The sequence below is a fragment of the Neolamprologus brichardi genome, chromosome 1 (genome assembly GCF_056152115.1).
Source record: "Neolamprologus brichardi isolate AB-2024 chromosome 1, ASM5615211v1, whole genome shotgun sequence".
Lineage (NCBI taxonomy): Eukaryota > Metazoa > Chordata > Actinopteri > Cichliformes > Cichlidae > Neolamprologus > Neolamprologus brichardi.
The window spans coordinates 14836068-14847302 of NC_142104.1; positions in this window are offsets into that span (position 1 = coordinate 14836068).

Consider the following 11235-nt stretch of genomic DNA (forward strand, 5'->3'; position numbering starts at 1 on the left):
TAATCTTTATATGATGTTTTCATGTTAATGATGTGTTTTAATAGAGGACATGCTTTGCACTTACGAAGCTCCTCTCGTTTTTAAGGAAAGGGCATAAAAATAATGCAGTGATTCTACAGCAGATGTATTTTTTCAAAACAAGTGGCTCTGTGAAGATTTATCAGACCACTGCAGTGCCTCAAACTCTTCACTTTGCCCACAAGACCAAACACAACACAAAGTGAAGTGAAGAGGACTATCGATTTTGCACCGGTTCAGTGAGTTGCATGGTGATATGTTAAAGACTGGACGCATTATCTGCAGCAGTAAGCCATTCCAAACTGGTAAACTCCATTTAAGGAACATTACTACATATGGAGTACAGAGCTCGGTCATTCACCATCACATTCATCCAGTCTGTCTTCTATATCAGCAGAATTTGGATCTGTGTTTGGATCTGGAAAATATTCATATGTTATGGTGTACTGTACCACAGCGGTCCCCAACCCCCGGGCCTCGGACCGGTACTGGTCCGTGAGTCGTTTGGTACTGGGCCGCGAGAGTTGAGGCTCAGGTGTGAAATGTATAGTTTTCAGGGTTTTTATCCCGTTTTTTTGTTATCGTTTTTATCGTTTACTCGGTTTTCCTTGGTCTTTTCACGTGTGTTATGAATAAATTTCTTTTTTTCGGTACCGGTACTAGTTTTATTTTGTTGTATTTATCCGCGACACCTTAAAGGCCGGTCCATGAAAATATTGTCGGGCATAAACCGGTCCGTGGCGCAAAAAAGGTTGGGGACCGCTGCTGTACCAGTTACTTTTCAATGATGCAATGCCCACATAGTTGTAACCATAAATATATATACGCATAGAGTGAGGTCCAAAAGTATTTGGAGACAGCTTTGTTATTTGTACATCAAATACATCTGTACATCACCTCTGGATTTTAAATTCAACACTAAAGATGTGATTGAAGTGCAGACTTTAATTTAAGAGGTTTACAAAATTTTACACAAACTCTTTAGGAACTACAGCCATTTTTCTACACAGTCTTTTTTAATAGTTGGATGAAAGTCTTTGCAGTCAATCAGTGCCTAAAGTGTAGAACTCATGAACATCTTCAAACAGATGTTCTGCTGTGCCTTTACTGCAACTACCTTCAGTTGCTGATTGTTTGTAGGTCTTTTGTGCATTTCGTTTTGCATTTACTTATTAAAAGCTAAAAGCACCTGCTGCTGGGTTGAGATCAGAGCAGTTGCATTGTCAATAAACACTAGTGATCAGGTTCCACTAGCAGACATTTATGCCAATGCCATAACATCACCTCCCCCGTGTCTGACAGATGACGTGCTACGCTTCAGACCATGAGCCATTTCTCTCTTTCTCCTTACTTTTATCTTCCTACCTTCTCTTTTGTTTAGTTAATCTATTAATCTAAGTCAATTTTTTGGGGTTAGGGAGTCCAATGTGGCTTTCCTATCCTAACAATCAGTGATTTGCACCCTAAAAGCATCTGTTGATTTTACACTCTGAAAGTAATATCTACTTGAAAGTTGTTTTTCTTAATCAAAGAAATAATTCTGTCATCATACATGTTAGTTATCTTTTGGTGTTGCTGAGATGGCCAGTGCATGCCTTCTGTACCAGACTGTTGATTTGGCCAGTAGTAAAGTTTTTGCGATCTCTCCGAGAGGTAAATTTTAACCTAACGATGGCAACACTTGGAGTCACATCCAAATCTTTTATTTTCTGGAGATGTAAAGAAATAATTAAGAAAATTTCCTCACCTGGCCATTAAATAACTGCATTATCCAATTATTTTTGAACCTCTGAAAATTTCTAAATTTTTTTGAAACTCCTAAACAGTTAATGCATTTGTTAAACCCCTTGAATTAAAGCTGAAAGTCAGTCAGATACTGGTTATTTGATTTAAAATCCACTGTGGTAGTGTACCAAGAAATACATATGGAGCTAACCATATGCGACACAGTTCCCCCAAATACTGGAGATTCTTTTGTTTCAATCAGGTCTACTACATCCTTAGAAGGCAATGTATTTTATTTTATTGTCAAACAACATACATTTTTTTCTGATAACGTATTGGGGGTGACAATCCAAAGCTAACATAATTCACAGTGAATGCCTTTTTTTATACTGCATGTGTCAAAACCTTTCTTGCAGACAACTGTTAGACTGCAAAAAGTGTTAATCATCTTTATTTGTGTGCAAGACATATATTGTGTTTGCAATTTTAAAGATATATTTTAATGTGGATATGTGTGAGCCCTTAAATAGGAAAAGTGGAAATTGTTTTTGAGGCATGAAACATCAAACCATTTGTGTTTACCTGTAGAGATGTAATGGAAGTGAATTTGCCTTGTTGAGGACAAGATGAAGGTTTTGGGGTGAATGTGCGCAGTGCTTTTTCCATGTGTGTACACCTGCCATTGAAAATGCACTTTTATGCTGGTGCCTTTGAACGTAACACTGTGCTGCAGGCTTGAGAGCAAACCTATCCATCCGGTCAGAAGGTGGTGACTGTTATTGTGAAGTGGCATTAGTGACAACTGCATGGTTTAACACACGAACCGCTCACTCACAAATAATCCAAGGAAGAGGACTTAATTCTCAGATTGTTGTAACATATAAGAAGAGCATGAAAAACAAAACATACAGATAAACTGGGTTGAAATAATAATCAGACAAATAAGATCGAACAATTAAGTGAGTTTGAATTGAGCTAATAATTGTGACAAGAAAAAGATTATGATTCTGTAACCCAGCCTGCAATTTCGGTATTACCAAAGATAAACTGTGACTGTTAGATAAAAGTGTAATGCCAGAATATATTAGATTATATCTGCTACAATAATCTAGCAAAGTAGCAATTATTAGATTTTTTTTGGAGTCCTAAGAAGCTTGTATTAATAAATAATATAGATTGTCTTTAGATATTATGTAAGGACTTTGGTTATACACCCACTGGACATGCTAGTGGAACAGATTAAGAAAATGTTTTGAATTTTCTATAGATGTGTTTTTGTTTCTGTACTAACCTAAAATCTGTGTGGTTAGGTACTAACAGTGAACGGAAGTAGTAATCTGATGTTGCCTCATCTGTTTGCTCTGTCTTTTTTGTGTTTTTAAATAAACTAACCTTTACATTGTTTTTATTCAATTCTAGATATGTTCATCTTTTTATGATGATGACTGTATTTTTCTAAACTCTGGTGAAATTACTCGACACTAATGAGTCTGGAAGAACACAATGTTATAACAAGCTAATCTCGAATGTGACAAAGATTTTTGTATGACATACGAAGTGAAAATATACTGACTTTCAACAATTACTCTGTCCAGTGTGTAATTCAAGGTGCTCAGCTTTTGTAGCCGATTCTGTGAATATATATGCGTACATATATATATTTTCCGCACTATAAGGCGCACTTAATTTTCTCAAAAATCGACAGTGAGCCTTCTATTCCGGTGCGCCTTGTATGACTTCAGGTTGTGTTTACTGACCTCGAACCGATTTTATGCGGTACGCGGCGTGCAAAAATCTGTCAAAAAATGTTTTAGTACGACTTTGGTAAGCTATGAAGCCGCACCGCTTCGTGGATTGTCTGAGCATTAAGCAGATGTGGTTAGTTATTTGTCAATTTGGTATAATTGAAGCTTGAAAAAACATTTGTTAAATTCTAAGCTACAATTCGCTTTCTTTACACCAGTTCTCTGGCATCTGACATCACCTACAGCATTACCCTTCACTCATTCAGACAAAACACAAGAACAGACCGGTTGCGCAGGCAATTTTAAGTGTAAAGAAAAGCCCATGTATCTGATAAGTCAGTCTCATACAATTATGCACCACTGGGGCAACAGAGTCAGTAAGTGCCATGCAGCTGCATGAAAAAGCACAAGCTGAATCTCAAAATGAAGCAACTGTAAAGAGGAAATGTCAGGTGAATCATTCAGTTTAAGTTCGGCATCTGGTTTTTATGTCTGTTTGTCTTTCTGCACATGTGCACATTTTTATGTGCGCCAAATAACTGTATACAAGACGTAAACTATATGGCAAAATATCTTCATTGTTCTCCCAACACAACCATTCATTTTTTGTGTTCAGTCTTATGAAACAGACTGAGTGAAACTTTAAGAAACGTGCACAAGGACAATAAGGATTTTTTTTTTCTTTGACTAAGGGGCTGAATTCCTATCGAGCCCCTTATGGGGATTATATGTAACTGTATTATTCAGGATGTTTTTATTTTTAGATTAAATTACAGCATGTCATTAATCTAAACATGTCTAGGTTCATTTCCCAGTGTGGTCCTTAGTGAAATTGCGTTTGACACCCCCGCAGTAGTTGTGTGCACATCATCAGGTAAAAGTAATTTAGAACTGAAAACAGCTGCAGGGTGCAAAGTACATTAAGCCTATGCATTCACGTTTGTTTGTTTTTTCATACATACAACCTGAATTTGATGCTCAGTGAGTAACCCTTTCTCTCCTACACTATGGACCTTTGGGCAGTTGAACACTGGGAAAGGTCACATCCTGCTCTAAAAAGGGTGTAGCTTTATAGGTCAACTTACACGTAAAAACACACAAAACAAAACTGTTTATGCTACTGTTCAGAGTAAGTTGAAGGAATAATCTGCATTAATCAGCACATTGCATTTAGAAAGACACTGTGCTGGTCAGTTTCCTATACAATATGTCTCTGCAGCTAACACCCTCCCCAAATAAAACCAGAGACCAAATTCTTCAGAAATCAAAGAAACCGAACTACCCATCCTGCACTATGTAGCAACAAAGAAACCACTAATTAACCATTGCTGTAATTTGCCATATCAAAAAAGAAAATGCATATTCTAAAATTAATTTGTCCCCATCTGTTTAAAAGTAGTTCCTCTGCATGTGTTACATTTGAGAGTAAAAGTTAAATTCTCAAGAAATCAACAAAACCTTGGGTCATTGTTAAATACAACACATATCTACAGAGCATGTAGGTCCAGTGTAATTGTTGTTCCTTATTCTTTTGTTGAAGGTGCTTCAAAACATTAAATCTACAGAAGTCAGATGAACCGGAGCATCCACTGGCTTTTATGCTAATTCTGTTCTAATGGTTTCCATTTTTAGCTCTCCTCGTGCACAGGCAATTCTTTGCTTAGAAAGGTGCTGTAAAAAAAAGGGACCCAGTGATGGTGGCTGTTAAAAATAGCTCACACACTCTGTGTCTAGGTGAACGTATTATCCTCGTCCAAGAGGAGCACAGAGACACCTCAGTGAAAGCTAACACGTGTAAATGTTCTCTCTAAGAAAAACCTAAGTGGAAACATGTAAGACATTTATGATCAAGCCATTTATTAGTTTGACTTCATTTTTATTTCTTTGCTTTCCTCTTTTATATCTATTTTCATTTCCTGTATTACTGTCTTTAGAAGACTTAGATAGGTTGGCTCCAGTGGCTTCTTTTCCCACCACTGAACCAGGACATATGCTTCATTTAGCTCACTACCAATGCCAGTAGTAAAAGAAAAATGATCTATACATTTCCATAAACGCAGGGTATTAATAACCCTGTGAGAAACTCTCAGGTGCTTTTTTAAAAATTCTTTTGAAACTTCAACCTTGAACATAAAGTTTGTTTAACTGGGGTTGTGGAGTTTAAAGGTGGTGGGTGTTTACAGGCTTGGAGAGAAAGTGAGCATTGTACTGGAATAGATTATAAGTGTCTGAGTCCTGGCTAAATGGCATAATAAAATGCATGGATGGCTGGCTGCATGAAAATGTCGTCATACACACACTTTCAGGTTTTACATATCAGGGTATAATTTTAAAAAAAATTATCTTTACAGAGGACATTTGTTTAACCACAGCACTCTTCAGAGTCCCGCCAAAGTCTGGACTTTCATTGAACCATTGCAACACAAAGTGGTTTACAAACACACAGGGAGTGAAAAGAAATTAGTATTTTCACTCTTATGTTCACTGTTTCCTGCACAATAAAAATCTGTCTATCTAAACAAGAAACACCTTATGCATTATGGGAAATCCCCAGCACTCTAATCCTACTGCAGTATAACAAAGGGATAGATCAGGATCACCTGATCCAGCCATAACTATAAGAATATTAGAAGTCATCCAGATCTTTATGTATATAAAACGTGGCTACATTAACTAGTTGATTTTTTTATCATCTGGTTTCATGGATAAATAAAACTGGGTATCATCTGCATAGCAATGAAAATGTATAGAGTGTGTTCTAATGTTGCCAAAGGGAAGAATCTATAAAGTAAAAAGTATTGGTCCCAGTACAGAACCCTGTGGAACTAACTTTTGTTTGTGAAGAAGACCCCACACTAGCATGCACAAAGTTAAATTTATCAGATATGATTCAAACCACTGCAGTGCAGTTTGTTTAATGCCAAACATATCTTCTTATCTCTGTAGTATAATAAATTTAGCGCAAAAAGCTAAGAAATTTGTGTTTGGTTGACAATTTCTTTGTTGTAACAGCGCTTATTGGCAATAAATCTTTTTCCTCTTAAATGGCCCCACATTTGTAAGGAAGATTTATGTCCATGTCAAAATTGCCAAATGTCTGGTAATGCTAAACAGCTTGTTCTGCAACCAAATCTTTTTTTGAGTTTCTGGTTCTCCAGGTGTTGGCCATCAAGTGCTTGCTGGAATGTTCAGCAATGCCTCCCGATTCTGCTGAGGTCAGTTGGACTGTAGGGTCAAAGTGTGAAGAAGACGTGGAGAATGCTATGCTGATTGGTGCACTGATAGGGTAAGAGCTATGATGCACTCTGACTAGAACTCTTCAAATGAACCATTCATTTGCAAGTAATCAGTTAGCGATTTTCTATAATTAGCTAAGAGGGCTAATTAATAATTGCTTTGCTTTTTGCTTCACTGGGTTGTATTTCAGCACTTCAGACACAAAATTTAGTTTTAAATCACTGACTGTTAAACTCTTCTTCTCTGTCCTGTTCATACACACCAGGCGACACTTCCTGCCAGAGATTCTCCTCTGCCTCTGAGAGCTGCTGCTTACACAGTGTTGCCGGGTAAAGAATGGGACAAATCATGCATACAGCGGAGGGATCGACGGTCAGTCAGTCTGTCAGTTTTACAGACAGACACACACACACATGCATAAGCAAACACACACTCTCCAGTCCGAGTGCCAGTGATAACATAGCTCAGCGGACCCATCTACTCACTTCCCGTGTCCTGGGCCAGAGTTGGTTCTGGCACTGCAGCTTCCGCTAACAGCTCCAGCCAGAGACATCAGAGCAGGACTGTATCCGCTCTGAGATGTGTGACTGTGTCATCTGCTCTCAGTTCCCATAACCCAGCATGCCCTACTGTTCCCTCACCCGCTGCCAGGCAGACAGATGAATGAACTAACCAGGTGAATGAAGGAGTTCCCAAACGCCACGAGGCAAGTCCAGGTGTGCGCTGGAATTTTCCATATACATGTGTTATTACTATAATATGCAACTGTACAGAGAACTATGAACAAAGTAATTTTCAAAATCAGTACTTCGTACAGTCTTTCCCCTTAAAAACTTTAATAAAAGGAAACCCAGTGTGCTGAATGATTGGGAGTATAACTAATGGTGGCTGTAACTCAGTAGGTAGAGCCGGTCATCTACTGATTGGAAGGTTGGTGGTTCGATGCCATATATCCATGTTTAAGATTCTAACCCCAAGTTGCTCTCTGATGAATGTGTGTGAACGTTAGCAAGAGAGCACTTAAAAAAGCACAGAAGAAAGTGCTTATGTGAATGGCTGAATGTGGCATCTTTCAAAGCACTTCTGGGAGAGTAGAAAAGCGCCAGTCCCTTTACCATAATGCTGACTCATGAAAGGCACTAATGATGATGATGAGAGAGGACGCGGTTTCAAGCGTTCGGAAACCAAACATCCTTTCAGAGTTTGATTTGAAGTATTGACAGGAAGAAGATTTGTGAAAGTGTCTGATAAGGGAGAGAAGCCATAGTGTTGTGCTGTCTGACATATTAGACGTAATACAAGTAATGTATATTCCCCAACTCGTTGGAAGTGGTTCCTGGAGGCTGCTACCTCTCACTAAAACTGGTGAGTTTGTATGGTTCTCCACAAAAAAAACTTGAGAAAGGGTGATGCAGCTATTATTTTTCAAAACATACAACTTTTACTTTGCAGTCCCCCGTTTCACTACAGCTTCGAGAGTAGTTGTACAGTGCTTGTAGACAGGTCCAAACTAAGATCGCAGCATCATCAGAGACCAACAACCAACCAAAGCAGTCACAAGGAGTTATTAGCCAACCAGTTTTGGAATACACAATTTTTTCCCAGCGACAAGTGGGTTGCTATGGAAAAATTGGGGTCACTGACTTGTGCCTAAGCCTGTGTGATTGGACCCTTATTCACTTCATCCTATATTGTCACATATCCAAAAAGGCTGACAAGTTTATATCACATGGTTATATATAACCATGCATAACCTCAGTATACTAGTTTTGGCAACTCAAAAGTGGTAACACAAAACTGCAGATGTTATGCTAGGTGCAGATTCATAAGAACTGCCAAATGTGCCTTTCAAGAGCAAGAGAATCAAAAGAAATGATGGCATATCTGATGCACAGGTTTGAATACAGTATAACCCCCCCCCCCCCCCCTCCCCAAAAGGGAATGGTTTTGTAGGTGGTGGCCACAGACCATTGCTCTGTCAGAATTCCTCCTGACTGCTAGTGTCCTTGTAACTGCTGCTATCATGAGAAAAATGTATGGGCATGCTCAATGAATGGCGTCTTCTACTTCCTTCCACTGTATTCCAAGGAGAACTGACGAATACCTCATGTGTCCTTTCTTAATGTGTCTTTACAGGATCTTAGAGGACCAATAGGTCAAAAGGTCGCCACACATCAATACCTCAAAAACTAAATTCTAAAGAGAAGATCAATAATATTGATTCAAAGCATTTCTTTTCTAATATGTCCTAAAGCTTCAAATCCCAAAGAATTACTGTACCGGTTGTCAGTTGTTTCACCAACAGGAGCGCCTGAAGAAGTCAGGAAATAAAATACCAACACAGATACTTCAACATGTTTTTACTATGAATCCTCAAGGACAGTTCTGACTCTGTTTAATGAACCGAAATGACTAAAATCTGTTCGGTATGGCAGGAGTCAGAAAATATGGACAGAACACATCACAACTACCTCTGTGAACATGGAGACCTAATGAAGCCATTTTGAAGAAGAATGCGACACCAGTGCACAAATTGAATTAATCACTGTGCCTTCAAGCAAGACAATGATCCCAACCACATGTCCACACAAGTCAAAGCCTGGTTAAGGAATTGATCCAAGAATATCCTTGAGTGACCCTCTCAACAGTGTGCTCTACCCATTAATAATATTAAGATCAGGGGTGTTCCCAGGGCTTTCAGGCACTTTTCAGTTTTGCTTCATTCAATCAATCAATCAATCAATGGTTTATTCGCCACATGCAGGTTGCCCTGCAGTGAAATGGCAGCCCCCCCCCCTTGACCTTACACACACAACACAGATATCACATGGGGATACAGGTTGGAGATCGGTAGCGTTACAGAAAAAATGAAAAACTGAAATATACACTACAATGGGAAAGTACAAGAGGAAAAAAAGAGACCTCTATTCATGCTGGGCTCCTGGGAGGACAGCATGAGAACAGGAAACAAAAAAACTCCTCTGCACAAAAAGCACATAATGTCCACAGCACAACATTATGGAACACGTGACAAGCCACAGGGTCGGGTGGGGGGTGAGGAGTAATCTGAAGCAAACACAGCAGCCACCCTGCCCAGCGCTACCATTGAATTAATCACTGGTAAAAGATGTGGTCAACACCTTCTGAAGATTGAAGATATGAACAATACTTTTATTGCACAAAAGGACAAGAGCGCGATATTAAAATGTAAAATTGGATCCAAGAAAAAAAACAACAACTGCGTTATGCTCCTGATACATTAGTTCTCCTGCTCCTCACATACAAGGTCTTAAATAATCAGGCCCCATCTTATCTTAATAACCCTATAGTACCATATCACCCCATTAGGGTGTTAATCATTAGTTATTATTAATCTTTGGCTGTCTTCCTCCCTTTACCCCAAAAGGTTGCAGCAGATGGCCCTCCTTCAGTCTGATAAGATTAAGGGAGCTTCTCCTTCCCACTTTTGCCAAAGTGCTTGCACATAGGGGGTTGTTGAGGTTCTCCTTGTATTATTATAAAGAGCCTTGAAGCGACTGTTGTTGTGATTTGTTTGAATTAAAACACGCTCACACAGAGCATGGTACCACAAAGCTAGCGAAAGACTCAGACTAATGTTGAAGTTGAGTGTATGCCAACCCCAGTCCTGCAGCCAGAGCCTGAACTTCACCAGGTAACAAGGGCAACGATTACTCGTGGCAGTTGGTTGGTTTATAAAGTCCTGAACATTTTTGCCAATGTTGTCTTGGTGTTATGAAATCAATGTGATAACAAAGGAGAGGTTCAGGCTGTGAAACTACATGCATAATCCTTTGTGAAACACAAAATGACCAAAATTCACACAGCTGACTGTCAGAAAATTTGTTCCCCAGAAGACTTTTTCCAATCATAACTATCACCCACTGATGGCCATTAAAAAGGAAAGCAGGTTTAAAGCACTCCACCATTTGGTTAATTTTTCCGAACTGGAAGCTACGCCCATCTTCTGTACTGTCTGTGGTCTAAATTTGCAGCAGTTTGACTAGTCATGATCAAATTTCACCCTGGTAAGTAGTATTTGGTATATTTATTGCTGAAATCAGAAGTCACCTGAACACTGCAATCGCCGTATATCACGATATCATGATCATTTCCAAACTTTGTCATTAGGAAATTAGTTTGTGTCCCAGTTGTCCCCTGTAAAATTACTTATTCTAATTAGGCTTTGAAATTTGCATCTGAGTTAAGCTATACATTATTTAAAGGGCCCATACATGTCCAAATGAGCTAAATAATGTGTCTCACTTTTAAAATAATTTAGTTTTGTGGCTTCGGTCCTTGCCTGAGAAACTGACTCCTGATACTTAAGAGAACAGATCTTTTATTTCTTCCTGTTCTGAATATATTTGTTATGGCATACCATGTGGATCTCAAAGTGATTTCTAGACTGTACAAGGGTCTACAAAAGCTTAAGAATTTGAATACAATCTACATTAAACAAAAATGGGAAAGAAACAAATATGGTCATCTC